Raw genomic sequence first — 15,701 nt, 5'->3', positions numbered from 1 at the left:
CCTTTCATAATTTTGTTTCTAAACAAGTTGTGTTTGATCAAGTGCAACCCACATGACATACTAAACCTCTTATTTTGGTCAATTTAACCATTGCTGGCTCACGGTGATACATTTTTCATTATAAATTTCAATAACTTTTGAACCTTTGATGATATTGTTTCTAAACAAGTTGTATTTGATCAAGTGCAACCCACATGACATACTAAACCTCTTATTTTGGTCAATTTAACCATTACTGGCCCATGGTGATACATTTTTCATTATAAATTTCAATAACTTTTGAACCTTTGATGATATTGTTTCTAAACAACTTGTATTTGATCAAGTGCCACCTACATGACATTCTACAGCTCTTATTTTGGCAAATTTAACCATTGCTGGCCTGTGGTGATGGGATTTTGAAAATAAATTTCAATAGCTTTTGAACCTTTGATGATATGGTTTCTAAAGAAATTGTATTTGATCAAGTGCCACCCACATGACATACTACACTGTTATTTTGGTCAATTTTACCATTTTTGAAATTTGTAATGAAAAATGCATCACCATGGGCCAGTAATGGTTATTGTATGAGGTGTAGTATGTCATGTGGGTTCTACTTGATTAAATACAACTTGTTTAGGAACAATATCATCAAAGTATCAAATACTATTGAAATTTATTCTCAAAAACACATCACTACGGGCCAGTAATGGTTAAATTTATCAAGGTAAGAGATGTAGTATACATCATGTGTGAGGTTCGTCACCTTTTTTCGTCACCGACCGTTTTTACTGTGTTGTGTAGTTTGTAAACGGTCCCTTAGCTCTTGCGGAGATGGCGGCAGCCCATAGTAAACAATATATTTCATGTTTTTTAAATGGCAAACATTTCTGACATAAATTGAGTTGTAGTTGCTTGTCTTGGATCCCAAAAACAATACAAGTATTAAGTCATTTGCATGCACCGTTTGAGACCTATTGAAGAAAGAAATCTGAATATGCGAATATGAAACCAACTTTACCGGAGTAAAACAAGTTACTACTCTTTTCTGTACCTATGAAATATATATTACTGTATCGATTTTGAGTAAATGGCGTCCAATCACAAACAATTGTAATTGTATTCTCCATAAAAAAATATATATATATTAAATAAGTACAGTAATTTCATTCAATATCTCATGTATGTAGAGTGGTAAAAACTGAACTGATATCAGATAGTTGTATGGGCTACTTATTAAATATAATGATTTAAAGCAGTAAACTTGACTCATCTTTAAGAGCAATAGATACCATTTACTCAAAAACAATATAGTTATATCACAGTTTATTACTTTACCTTTAAAGTGAAGGGCTTGCTTTCAGGTCTTCACCGCATTGAGTACTATCATCTCTCTCTCTCTCTCTCTCTCTCTCTCTCTCTCTCTCTCTCTCTAGGAGGAGATAAAGAGATAAAGCGGAGACTGCAAGCAACAGTGAGATAAAAATCCAGGTATTGATCAGTTTTTGATATAATTATTATATAAATTATTGTTTCTAACAACAGGTTCAACTGTGAACCACCTACCAATGTGTGTTTTTGGACTGTGGGAGGAAACCTACACAGACACAGGGAGAACACACCTCATAAACAGTCACCCGGAGCAGGACTCGAACCCACAACCCCCGGGTTCCTGGAGCTGTGTGACTGCGACACTACCTGCTGCCCTGTGAATAGTCAGGAAAGCATAATGTTTTAAAAAAAAAAGAGCTCTCGCCCTGGGTCTAAAACAGCCTTTCATATCCCTTTATAATGGACTGTGTTGGGAGTGGCACACAAACAGCCAATCACCGGTAGCATTCTGTTGTCTCTTAAACTGCAAGGAGTGAAAAGTGCAAATGTGGCAGTTTTCATCAGAATATGAATATATCATAGTCATGACAAAGACAGGAATAACTCTGTCTTCATGGATTCTAGTAATTGTCAAACTGCATATTATGCACTGATAGATATTTTTAATATTTTGAATAATGATAATATAAAGAACTACCCTTAATATATAATAATGTTTCATAAAACACCATTTTTATGAGATCATTTCAGATATATTTTAGATGTTCAAATACCATGTCTGAACACAGTAGGAACCTCATGATAAACACATGTCATTTACTACACTTTTTCAATGTAAATTTGTAAATCGGTCTGATTTGACTGGAACACAACAGGAGGGTTAAACAAATCTTGAAATGAGAGCTTTTAACTTCCATCTCCCACCTTCCTTCCCACAATGCACTGCTGCATAATCCCACTGCACTGCAGGAACAGTGAAGTTTACTGAAAAAAAAAACCCACACATAAAAGCAGTGTGGACTCTGATGGGAGTGATGTCACTGTTCTTGAAAATCGTCTTGGTTACTCTCCACTAATTTAATGAAATGAGTAACTTATGAAACCATCCATTAAATCTTCACATTCATATTGTTTACTTCCACGGGTGGCGTTGACTCATGGAGAGAACAGAGGTGAGTTTAAATGAGTGTGGAGCTGCTTTGATACTGATGGGATGTGAATGTATTGAGCTGTGCTTTGTGTTCAGAGCAGACACACACACACACACACACACACAGATCTAAACACTGATTCTAAGAGAGAGAGGTTCTGAATATTTTGGACTGGTGACATTTAATAGAATACCGTCCTAACGTGTTTAACAGCAGATACGTGTTTATATTTAATATTGTTCAATGAAGGAAACACTGTTTGATAATGAACTGGTCATTTACTGGAATTCTGTGAGGCTGCTTTGTGATAAAATCAGTTGTAAAAAGCTCTACACAAATAAATTTGATTTAATTTGAATAGAAGCGATTGATCTGCTAAAGAATGTGTTTATTACAGAGTGAAGTGAAGAAATGAAACAGGATTCAGACGATCAGAAAGTCAGACTTACTGAGGAACCCATCAGGAGAAGTTCTCTAAAGCTCCAGAGCAGCACGTCTCAAACTACACACAAGATTTCACACTGTGAGCTCTTTAATCTGGAGCTGAGGTTTTAGTGCTCTTTACTTTTATCTCTCAAACTAGAAACACTGCAGAAACAGAGCAGTATTATTATTATTACTACTACTACTACTATAATTATTAAATGCTCAAGTGTTTAACTGATGCACAGCTACAGGTGTTAGGGCTTCTACATGATGTCGTCATGTGAAACAGAACACACACGTAAAACTGTTTGTGATATAATGTAAAGTGTAAAATGTACAAAGGAGCACTCATACCACGGGTACATCAGACACAGGTACATGATATAAATTATAACGTAGTTGCCGAAGAAAGACTGGAAACCTTTTTACCCACAAATTGTCTAATTACAAGCCTATTTTGAATCTACCGTTTGATCTTAGATCAAAAGCTGTGGCCCAACAACTCAGTTCATATCACCATAAGAACCATATATATGAAAAACGAGGAACACCTGGAGAAAATGAGACAGAGTCAGGGCTAGGGCGGAGACAGGAACAACAAAAAACAGAGCCATGTGCTACTTGAGCACATGGTGGGGAAAACAGACAGGACTGGGCCAGGATGTGACACCAGTTCAGGGTCGTGGTTGGTCCGGAGCCTACCCTGAATCACTGGGCACGAGGTTGGAACACATGTCTTAATATTACAATAGATAATAATCCAAACAGTGTTTCTCTAAATATTCTGACTTTATTCTTGGAATTTTTCAGACTTTTTTCTTATTATTTTACATTAATCTCCTTTTTTTACCTCTGAATTTTTCTTACTTTAATGACAGAGTTTATTTAGGGTTTAATTAATAATTAATTATTAATTAAAATGTATTAATTTATTCTGAAAATTTGAGGTTGCAGAATCGCTCTCTGTCTTCATGAATTAGTTAATTCTATCTTCTTCTTTTAGATTTTTAAATGCCATTATGTTCCTTACAACATCAGATCAATATTATCAGCCTGTCCTCTTTATGTCTGAAACAACAAATTCTGGTATTGGTATTGGGATGCATTACTATACTTCATTAATTATTATACACAGATATAAAAATAAGCACACGGGTGATATGTGATAATACCATTTACTTTGCTGTGTCTCTTTAATGTTTATTTAAAGGTATTTTGTAAAATTCTGTGAGAGAGAGAGCATTATGATCAGTGATGAAGTGGTACATTGTTTTCTAATGTACACTGATTTACCCGTCAGCTGCTTTACTCCATGAAACTAAAGGGCACAGGTCTAACTACTGCACTGATCTTCATTTTTATGGGAGAATTTGGTAAAATTGTTAGTTATTGTGGAGACTCTTCCACCAATGTGGTAACCCAGAGTGTATCTTGAACAGTAGGTGAAAGTGAAAGAGTGCAGTGTGCTTCGCTCTGGACGCTGAAGTGGAGAGAGAGGTGTGTGTAAGGTTCGTGGATGAAGGATTAACTCTGGCTTGTTTTTGTGGATCACTGTGTTTGAGACAAAGAGCGGTTCTGAGCTGCTTTCTGCTTTAAAATGGAGCAGGTTTCTCCTGAAGCAGTGATATGACTCTGAAGAAGGACGAAGGGAAGAGCAGCAGCAGAGCAGATTCTGGAAGGTGGTCAGTAAACATTTCCTAAAATAGTGTTTAGTTTAATTTGAGAAGAGGAAAAGTGTTACATTTATGTGTAGATCTGGGTCCATTTCCTCTGAATAAGAGAAAACAATCATTAAACTAAGCATTTAAACTGACTCTTTCTGTCTCTGTCTTCCTGATTCTTTCAGTCTCTCTCTCTTCCCCTTTCTCAGTCCTTCCCTTTTCCATTCCCTTCTCCCTTTACAGAGAGAGGAACATTTTTTTCTTGTTTGTGGGTCATATTTTATGTTGGTTCCAGCTAAAACTGCTATTTATTTTAATAGAAAGAGAAAATGGGACTCTGGTCAGGACTATGATGTAGTTTGGGTTTTTAAAATGTTGATTGTAGTGGAAATAGTATGCACACGTTGCTGTGGCATTAGCACTACATAGCGGAGACAATGATAATTAATTATTATTTTATTAATAATTAATTATTTAATTCATTTTGCTAAGCTCCATGTTTGTGAGCCATTAACTAATATGTAGTGTCCTTACCTGTCTTAATTTTAGCTTAGACAAGAAGGCCATCTTGGGCGGCACGGTGGCGCAGCAGGTAGTGTCGCAGTCACACAGCTCCAGGGGCCTGGAGGTTGTGGGTTCGATTCCCGCTCCGGGTGACTGTCTGTGAGGAGTTGGTGTGTTCTCCCCGTGTCCGCGTGGGTTTCCTCCGGGTGCTCCGGTTTCCTCCCACAGTCCAAAAACACACATTGGTAGGTGGATTGGCGACTGGAAAGTGTCCGTAGGTGTGAGTGTGTGAGTGAATGTGTGTGTGTCTGTGTTGCCCTGTGAAGGACTGGCGTCCCCTCCAGGGTGTATTCCCGCCTTGTGCCCAATGATTCCAGGTAGGCTCTGGACCCCCCGCGACCCTAAATTGGATAAGCGGTTACAGATAATGAATGAATGAATGACTTTTGCTGTATAATATGTGAAGATGGCCTTCTTCCATCCATCCATCCATTATCTGTAACCGCTTATCCAATTTAGGGTCGCAGTGGGTCCAGAGCCTACCTGGAATCATTGGGTGCAAGGCGGGAATACACCCTGGAGGGGCCGCCAGTCCTTCACAGACACATTCACTCACACCTACGGACACTTTTAAGTCGCCAATCCACCTACCAACGTGTGTTTTTGGACTGTGGGAGGAAACCGGAGTACCTGGAGAAAACCCACGCGGACACAAGGAGAACACGCCAAACTCTTCACAGACAGTCACCCGGAGCGGGAATCGAACCCACAACCTCCAGGCCCCTGGAGCTGTGTGACTGCGACACTACCTGCTGCGCCACCGTGGTTCTTGACTCTGAAATGAAATCTGAACTAGAAGTTATAATTCCATACAAGAAAGGTGCACACACAAACAAATAACCAAGGATTGTTTTTTATCACACAACTGGTTTATTAATTGTAATATCAAATAATGAATATTAATTAGACATTCATATAATAAAGTGTATTAGAGTGAAATATGAGGGAACAGGGAGATTAATATATGAGGGAATTTCTCTATGATAATTATTACCCTAAGTTCTAAGAAAGGCTATTGTTTATCCCAGCAAGCTTTCAGTACCAACCCATGAGCCATGAGAGACATGAAACCATGTGACCTTACGTATCCGGAGATGGTCAGGGAGCATGTCACTGACGGTGCCTTCCGGCACGACTTCCTGGAGAATTACAGACGCGGGCCTTGTAGGTTGCCATCGCAGGCGTTCATTTTCTATCGAGGCTTTCAGATGCAGCCGTTGGAGCTGGTGGTGTTCTGAAGGTCTCTGTGGGGATTCTTCGTCGTCGCTGATCTGCTGCCTTGTGAGAGAGAGACACATCCATGCAGGTCTCTCCTGGGCAGGTTTCTCCTCATCTCAGAAGGTCATTCTGAGGGTGCGTGCGGCCGTCCTCTTCGTGGCGTTGTCGTCCTTTTGAGGGTCAGAGGTCTAAGGTTCCTTTCAGGCTCTGGGTGTGGCGTTGAAATTTCGCTACGGTTAAACTATAGCTTTTCTTAATCTGTAGTTTCTATCTGGACCACGCTTTAAAGGCCAAAGACTGTTTAAGAAAGCCATGAGTCTGACGCCTGCAGAGTCATTTCAAAAACCCCGGGTCATTTTACTCTTTAGCCTAGGCTAAAAGAGATAACTCCCCAAGTGTCTGGAGCCTTGAAGTGAAGAGTCAAACAGTGGAGAAAAGGGGGCAGAAGCCCAAAAAGCTCAGAAAGCTCGTGTCATTTGGCGCCACAGGTTTTTAACCAGAGTTTAGAAAACCCGCCCCGAATACCCGATTCGTCCTCAATGAGGGAGAATTGGAGCTTTTCTTGCTCCTGATTGGCTGTTTCCTGTACCTAGGGAGTGGCATCACATAGAATTTATGACACTTGACAAGACAAAGTGTGCCGTTACTTGTGCATGTCTGATGCAAAGGTTATTTAACACCTTTATCATATCACAACTCTGGAGACCGAAGACCGTTGTCAGCAGGTTTAATGACATTCTAAAGGGTGAAACTGAAAACGAGAGAAACGATACAATAAAACATGAATATGTGCAGCACATAATGCACTTTATACCGAATTTCCACTGAGTTACATCATTAGATACTTCCATATGTATAAATTAACGCTACCGACACCATCTTGGCCAACACCGCAAATCGCGGGTAATTTGTACAACAAAAATACTCATTTTACAGTCAAATAATACATAAGTAAGCTATATCTAACACAAAGAAATCATTTCTTTGGTACATACCGGCAATGCAACATTAAACAAAGATGTGTGCAGTACTTTATTCCTACCGGACTTCATGAACTGAGAGCCGACGCCATTACTGTTTTGCTTGACTGCTACTGCTGTTCAATAAAGTTTGGTTCAATGAAATAAAATTGATAATTGCAATACTTGAAAACAACACCTGAGGGCGGGCTTTCTGCCTTTAATCCTATATGGATAAATCAGCTTCTGACAGCATAATATTAGAAACCTCATAACAGAACACTCCCCGTCTGGCGTGAATAAACGCCACAAATTAAGTCTTCAGGGGAAAAGAATGGAGTCTTATGAAGTAACCAAAACTACAATCTCTGAAATAGGTCTTATGAACAGTTTTGAACCATTTGATTTGGCTACCTTAATTTCTACTTTGCGTACTATGCCATCTTTACTTGGAAACACTTGAGTTATGAGTCCAAGCGGCCATTCGTTCCTTGGTACTTGACTGTCTCTGAGTACGACGACACTTCCTATACTCACATTGGGCTTGCTGGATTGCCACTTGCGACGTGACAGGAGAGTAGGAAGGAACTCTTTTTTCCACCTGTCCCAGAAGATGTTTGACAGGTGGTGGACCTGACGCCACTGGTATCTGTAAATATCTGATGTCGTGAAGTTACCAGCTGGAGCCTGAAGAGGGATGATCTTCTGAGTTAGAAGAGCAGCTGGGGTTAAGACGGAAGGGCCACTTGGGTCTGAAGAAACTGGAACAAGAGGCCTGGTATTCATGAGCTTTGTGGTCTTGAGTTTAAAAAACATAGAGTCCAATATTCTCTGGGCCAAGCCAATCATTCTCTCCCACGACCCGCCAAAATGAGAAGCGTGTGGTGGGTTAAAGGTCCAAGTACATCCACATTCTTTTAAGTAGGTCTGTACAGCTATATTGTCCAAGTTTGAAGGGATTTTCAGCTCCTTACATGCACCGACAAAATTGGTACCTCGATCAGAATGAATAGTTTTTACAGGTCCTCTTATTGCTAGAAACCGTCTAAGCGCATTAATAAAGCTAGACGTATTGAGTGACTCTATCACCTCAATGTGAACTGCCCTAATACTCAGGCATGTGAATATGACAACCCACCTTTTGTTTTGGTTCACACTTCCTCTTGTACGTCGGGAAGACACAAGCCATGGGCCAAACACATCTAAACCCACATTTGTGAATGGCGGGTCTATTGCAAGGCGATCTGGAGGGAGGTTTGACATCTTTTTGTGTGCTCAGAGGGGCACGAAATCTTTTGCAGGTTACACACTGATAAATGATTGTGCTCACCTTTCTCTGGCCACCCACTATCCACCACCCTGCAGAGCGTATAGCTCCTTCAGTAAACAGGCGACCTTGATGGTGAACCTGATCGTGATAGTGTTTTATGAGAAGAACTGCTACATGGTGGTGGCCTGGGACTAGAAGTGGGTTCTTTTCCTCTTGAGTCAAGTTTGAGTCGGCAATGCGCCCACCTACTCTAAGGAGACCATTTTCATCTAGATAAGGGTCTAAGTTCTTAAGAGGACTGGTTTTGGGCAGTTTCTCATTATTTTGTATGCACCTGATCTCTTCAGAATACACATCCTGTTGTACTGCTTGAATCACAATGTTTTGCGCTTGTTTAGACTCATCCACAGTGATTCCTGTGTCACAGTAATGCCAACCACAGCAGCAATTGTTCTTGCTTATCGGTGATTTGAAGTTGTGGATGACATGCAATAGTCTTGAAAGAGCACGTATTAGTGACCTCCAGTTGGAAAACCTACTGAATCTGTCAGACCCAAGTTGCCTGGATGAGGACGTAGTTTTGAGAGCAGTTACATGAGGTCTAACATCTGAGTTCATGCTAGGGTCCACAAGATCATAAGAGTCATTTGGGAGCCTTTGGGCTTTAAGCAAAAAGTCAGGGCCAGCAAACCAGTTGCTAAGGGGCAACTGGTATGCAGGGACAGAACGAGTGGCATGATCCGCAGGGTTCTGCCCGCTAGTCACATAATGCCATTGGCTTGGCTGAGAAGATTTGCGGATCCTGGTTACACGGTTACTGACATAGACATAAAATCTCCTAGTCTCATTGTGGATATAACCTAGGACTACTTTACTGTCTGTATAGAATGTAGTGCAATCTAGTTCAAGGTCAAGTTCATCTGCAATTAAGTCTGCAAGCTCCACTGCCAACACAGCAGCACTAAGCTCCAACCTGGGTATGGTCTGATCCGGGCATGGTGCAAGCTTCGCCTTGCCTATAATGAACCCTACCTGACAGTTTCCTTCTGCATCTGTCACTCTTAGATAAGCCACTGCAGCTATTGCTTTAGTAGATGCATCCGAAAACACGCACAACTCCCTTTCTGCGGCTGTTGAGGGAGAAATGTCTGTGTATGCTCTGGCAATGGTAAGGTTGGATAGTTCTTTAAGTGAGTCCCTCCAGAGAGTCCAGGGCTCTTCCATTGCTGGGGGTAATGGAGCATCCCAGTCTCCATTTTCGAATGTGAGTTCACGCATAATAGACTTTCCCTGTATAGTGACAGGTGCTACAAACCCTAATGGATCATAGAGGCTGTTAATTGTTGATAGAACACCTCTCCTTGTAAAGGGCTTTGTCTCATCTGGGATATGAAAGGTGAAGCAGTCTCTGCCTAGGTCCCAAAGGAGACCTAGGCTGCGTTGCATGAGGACTGAATCAGCTCCAAAGTCTAAGCTTTTTAAGTCTTTTGCATGATCTTGGGTAGGAAACACCTCTAATATTTCCTTTCTGTTGGCTGCTATTTTATGCAGTCTGAGATTTGATCTTGCCAGTGTGGCACGAGTTCTTTGGAGAAGGTACACAGCCATTTCAATGGTGGGAAGAGATTTAAGTCCGTCGTCCACGTAGAAGTCCCGTGTGACAAACTGTCTCACATCTGGATCGCTGTTTAGCTCGCTGCGTAGAACAGACTGCTGCAAGCCATACATGGCCACTGCTGGTGACGGACTATTCCCAAAGACATGGACTCTCATCCTGTACTCAATGATGTCTTTGGAAATGTCATTGTCACGGAACCACAAAAAGCGCAGGTAGTTCCTGTCTTGCTCATGAACATTGAAACAATAAAACATCTGTTCAATGTCTGCTGTAAAGGCAACAGCTTCCTTTCTGAAGCGCATTAAGACGCCCAGCAGTGAGTTGTTAAAATCTGGTCCTGTTAACAACACATCGTTCAGTGATACACCCTCGTAATTAGCGCTGCTGTCAAAGACGACTCTGATCTGTTTGGGTTTACGGGGGTGGTAGACACCGAAAAAAGTGGCAAATACCAACATTCCTCTCCATATTTTAGTGTGGGGGCCATTTCTGCATGTTTGTTTTTTAATATTTTGTCCATGAAAGCCACAAAGTGTTCCTTCATTTCCTCATTCTTTTCAAAGTTGCGAACAAGTGACATCAGGCGCCTCAGGGCTTGTGGTCTGTTGTTAGGAAGTCTTTGGCGAGGCAGCTTGAATGGCAATGGAGCTGTCCAGCTGTTATCTTTGTCCTTTGTCAGTCCTTCTTCCATTATTTTTAAGAAAGCATTGTCTTGAATGGAAGGTGAGATGTAATTGTCATGCCTGGTTTGTTTGAACACATTACATCCTAAGTGGTCTAGTTCACAAGTACTGTCCGCAGGTTGGGTGCTAAAGTTGGATGGGACTTGTATTTCACAATGTCTCTCTTTTATATTGAAAACATTGGGGCATGGCTCAAACAATGTAGGACGACCTTTCTCAGTGGCATTTGTGAACAGAGTATTTACCGCAAGGGTTTTGTGGACATCACCTACACACACGTTCCCTACTATGACCCACCCGAGGTCCAATTTTTGAGCATAGGGAGCGTTGTTAGGTCCACTTATCTGTTTACGGACTTTGTGAACTCTAACAACGTCTCGTCCAAGGAGCATTAAGATGGGGGCATTAGGGTCTAGTTCAGGGATGAGGTGAGCTACTGACTTCAGATGGCTGTGGTGCATGGCTGCGCTGGGTGTGGGTATCTCATCTCTGTCATTTGGGATACCTTTGCATTCGATGAGGCTAGGCAGAGGAATGTGGACTGAACCATCTAAGGCTTCCACTACATAACCAGTGGCTCTTCTTCCCATTGTATCTTTAGTTCCAGAACATGTCCTAAGTGAGTAGGGAGAACTGGGTCCACAATCATTAAACAGTCCAAAGAACTCAGGACGTACTAATGATCTGTTGCTTTGTTCATCATGGATAGCATAGAGCCTTGCTGCCTGTTTTGGGTTACCTACTGGGTACACTTTAACGAGGCAGATTTTGGAGCATGATCTACCTGCTTGATTTATGCCACAAACCTGGGTGCAGCTGGAAGTGATCTCCTCTGGTTCTGTGAAGTCAGGCTCCCTGCTATGCATTACCGCAGGTTCAGTTTCTTTTAACCAGGGGGCTGGCCCTGGGTGGAGAGCAGTACAGTGTCTCTCATTGCTGCACTCAGAACACTGTACCTTAACTTTACAGTCCTTTGCAATATGAGAAGATGAGGCACAGCATTTGAAGCAAAGGTTGTTTTCCTTTAAGAACATTTTCCTATCATCGAGTGTTTTCATACGAAATGTCCTGCATTTTGAGAGAGGATGAGGTTTTTTGTGAATGGGGCAAATCTTGCCACTACCCACAGCTTTGTCTGCAGACCTATGTGTGTCTGAAATAGAATGAGAGACAACATCAGTTTTGTGCACTGAAATCTCTCTCTGTCTGTTTGTTCTCCAGGGTGGCTTGTCTGGTTCGGAAACATCAGGAAATGATGTGAAGTTAAAGCTGGGATCATTCTTAGAGTCAGCCTCTTGTGTAACGAAGTCTACAAAAACATTAAATGGTGGGAAGGACACACATTTAGCCCGTTTGTAGTTAGCTCTTACTGTAATCCATTTTTCTTGCAAGTGGAAGGGGAGTTTTTGGACTATAGGATTTACTCCTCTTGCTGTATCCAGGAATGCAAGGCCAGGGAGATCTCCTTCATTTTTAGCACACTGCATTTCCATGAGCAGGTCACTAAACATCCTCAATTTTGCGTAGTCTTTGGGTGTGATTTTCGGAAATGCGTCAATCCTCTTGAAAAGTGCATCCTCAATCACTTCCGCTGAGCCATAGCATTGTTCAAGTCTGTCCCACATCATGTTGAGGCCATTGGCTGGGTTATTAATGTGTATGGCCCAGATTCGCTCCACATGTTCAGCGTATTCTTTGCCAAGCCACTTCAACATCAAGTCCATCTCCTCACTTGCCGTTAGATCTAAACCCCTTATTGCATTTTCAAAGGAGCGCTTCCAAGCTCTGAAATTTTGGGGCTTGTCATTTAACTGGAGCAGCCCTGTTGCTACTATTTCACGGCGAGCAAAATAACTAATGAAGTCATTTACATTAGAGTCTCTAGACTCCTGGCATGAGGGTCTGGCTTCATAAAAGCTAGACGCTGCTACTTGGTTTGACCACTTGGCTGCCAAATCTTCATTAGTATGTGGAGATGACGTAATGACTGGGGGGTTTGAGGGGTTGTTAAGATAACTGGGAGGACAGAGTGGCGTTTGCTGTGGGTCATCACCTTTTTCAGAGTGTAATGACTCATCACTGGTGGGCTCCTTTTTGTTTTGGAGTACATTTTCAACTTGCAATGGCTGAAGAGAAGCATCTTCTTCCTCTTTCACAAATTTCATTTGGCTGATGACATATTGTTCAGTACGCTCAGCTGTTACAGAAGGACAGGGGTTGCTGCGTACTTCAATCTGTGAGGCAACAGCCGCTTCTAATGCCTCCACTTCAGCAATGGCTGAGGCTACATTCTTTTCTTGTTGTAGAAATTCAATAGATGCCTCAATTCTGGCTTTCTCTACTTCTATTTGGGCCTTTTCTACTTTTAAGTTCATTTCTTTGGCTGCAAAGCTAAAACGGGCTTTGGCTGCTTCAGCCTTTGCTCTTGCCTTGGCTGCTGCAGAACCTGTTGAGGAGACACACGAAGCCTCAGACAGGGTCTTGAAAGATGGCGCCTGGTTGGACATGGTGACGTCTGCAGGATCACTGCTGTATGCTGTGCTGCGTTGAGGCGTAGTAGTGGTCTGCTTCACCCTAGATGCTACGACTGCGCTATCTTTTTCAGCGTGGATGCTGCCGTTTCACTGTGCCGTTACTTGTGCATGTCTGATGCAAAGGTTATTTAACACCTTTATCATATCACAACTCTGGAGACCGAAGACCGTTGTCAGCAGGTTTAATGACATTCTAAAGGGTGAAACTGAAAACGAGAGAAACGATACAATAAAACATGAATATGTGCAGCACATAATGCACTTTATACCGAATTTCCACTGAGTTACATCATTAGATACTTCCATATGTATAAATTAACGCTACCGACACCATCTTGGCCAACACAGCAAATCACGGGTAATTTGCACAACAAAAATACTCATTTTACAGTCAAATAATACATAAGTAAGCTATATCTAACACAAAGAAATCATTTCTTTGGTACATACCGGCAATGCAACATTAAACAAAGATGTGTGCAGTACTTTATTCCAACCGGACTTCATGAACTGAGAGCCGACGCCATTACTGTTTTGCTTGACTGCTACTGCTGTTCAATAAAGTTTGGTTCAATGAAATAAAATTGATAATTGCAATACTTGAAAACAACACCTGAGGGCGGGCTTTCTGCCTTTAATCCTATATGGATAAATCAGCTTCTGACAGCATAACATTAGAAACCTCATAACAGAACACAAAGACTTGACTATCCCTGAGTGAATACTTTGCAATATAAAAGATTATATGTTAACACAAAGTAATATCATTAAGAAAAAGACAACCATGTTCTATATCATTATTAACCAACTAGACACATAGTATGTGGCTACCTTGGTTGTACATAAATTCATTCATTCATTCATTATCTGTAACAGCTTATCCAATTCAGGGTCGCGGTGGGTCCAGAGTCTACCTGGAATCATTGGGCGCAAGGCAGGAATACACCCTAGAGGGGGCGCCAGTTCTTCACAGGGCAACACACACACACACACTTTAGAGTTGCCAATCCACCTACCAACGTGTGTTTTTTGGACTGTGGGAGGAAACTGGAGCACCCGGAGGAAACCCACGCGGACACAGGGAGAACACACCAACTTCTCACAGACAGTCACCCGGAGCGGGAATCGAACCCACAACCTCCAGGTCCCTGGAGCTGTGTGACTGCGACACTACCTGCCACCGTGCCTTAAACGTGCCTTAAATGTGCTTTAAACACATGTAAATTAGTTCCACCTATTTTGATTGTCAAAACGGGATTAATTTCAAACAGTTGTGCACATATGTAACTTCAAATTGTTTTAAACTAATGGGAATTAAGGTTTGTGATTGTTTTGTTTAACAATCTTTCAAAATGTGTTAGAGAACAGTTTTAATCAAGTTTGAGTCTGTGTGTCTCTCTGCATTTTGCAGAGATTCTCCTCTTGACCCTGGGACCTTGGGTCGTAAACGTCCTGGAGTGAGATTTTATGAGCCTGCTCTGGATGCTAATCTCAAATACCGATCTTGCTTGGTGTGTCTTTGATGTGAGCTAAAGTTTGGGTATATCAAATCACATCTTCAGAAAGTCACAATTTCTTATTAGAAATTAATACACATTCATCATATCCACTACATGATGTAGGCATGGATAAAGATGGATTATATGTTTATAATCAGTGAAGTATCGGGATGAGTTTGAGTGTGGGATTATGGGGGTTTTGCAACATTTCTACTGATGTCTTAACATTTATTTGGAAGCTTGAAATGGCAGCATAATTTTATCAGTATTTTTAAGTGCTTTTGTGATGTTATCTGTTGATCTGGCAATAAATAAGGTCCAGTTAATACTCTCCTTCTCTCTCTCTTTCTGTAGGAGGTCTTGAGTCTGAAGCTGGAAGAGGAGATAAAGAGTTAAAATGGCGAATGCAAGCAACAGTGAGCCAAATCCAGATATTGATCAGTGTTTGATATTTGTAATATCAATATTTAATTGATAATATCAATATTTGTGATTGATTCCTGTAACAGATTTAACTGTGAACATCGTGGTGTGTGTTTTCCTTCACAGAGTTTAAACTCATTGGACCTGTTGGTAGAGATGAACAGCCTGGCTCTGCTGCCACTCTCTCCTGTCACCTGTCTCCTGAAGTCAGTGCTGTTGACCTGGAGATCAGGTGGTTTAAGGAGACTGAGTGTGCTTGTCTCTATAAGAACAGACAGGTGACAGAGGGGCGGGGCTACAAGGGCAGAGTGAGTCTGTTCACTCAGGAGCTGCAGAGAGGAAACGTCTCCTTACAGATCAGAAACTGCACACGATCAGATT

The 15,701-nt window shown here is 41.5% G+C and overlaps 1 long non-coding RNA gene across 1 annotated transcript; it reads left to right on the top strand.

The window, feature by feature from the left end:
- The first annotated feature begins 4,353 nt into the window (after positions 1-4,353).
- On the top strand, positions 4,354-15,701 carry LOC136683302 (uncharacterized). The gene is made up of 3 exons (XR_010798887.1): positions 4,354-4,573; positions 15,252-15,313; positions 15,447-15,701. It is a non-coding gene; the product is annotated as an uncharacterized lncRNA (long non-coding RNA).

The sequence above is a fragment of the Hoplias malabaricus genome, chromosome 2 (assembly GCF_029633855.1).
Source record: "Hoplias malabaricus isolate fHopMal1 chromosome 2, fHopMal1.hap1, whole genome shotgun sequence".
In the NCBI taxonomy this organism is placed as follows: Eukaryota; Metazoa; Chordata; class Actinopteri; order Characiformes; family Erythrinidae; genus Hoplias; species Hoplias malabaricus.
This window is presented reverse-complemented; position numbering and strand designations above follow the sequence as displayed.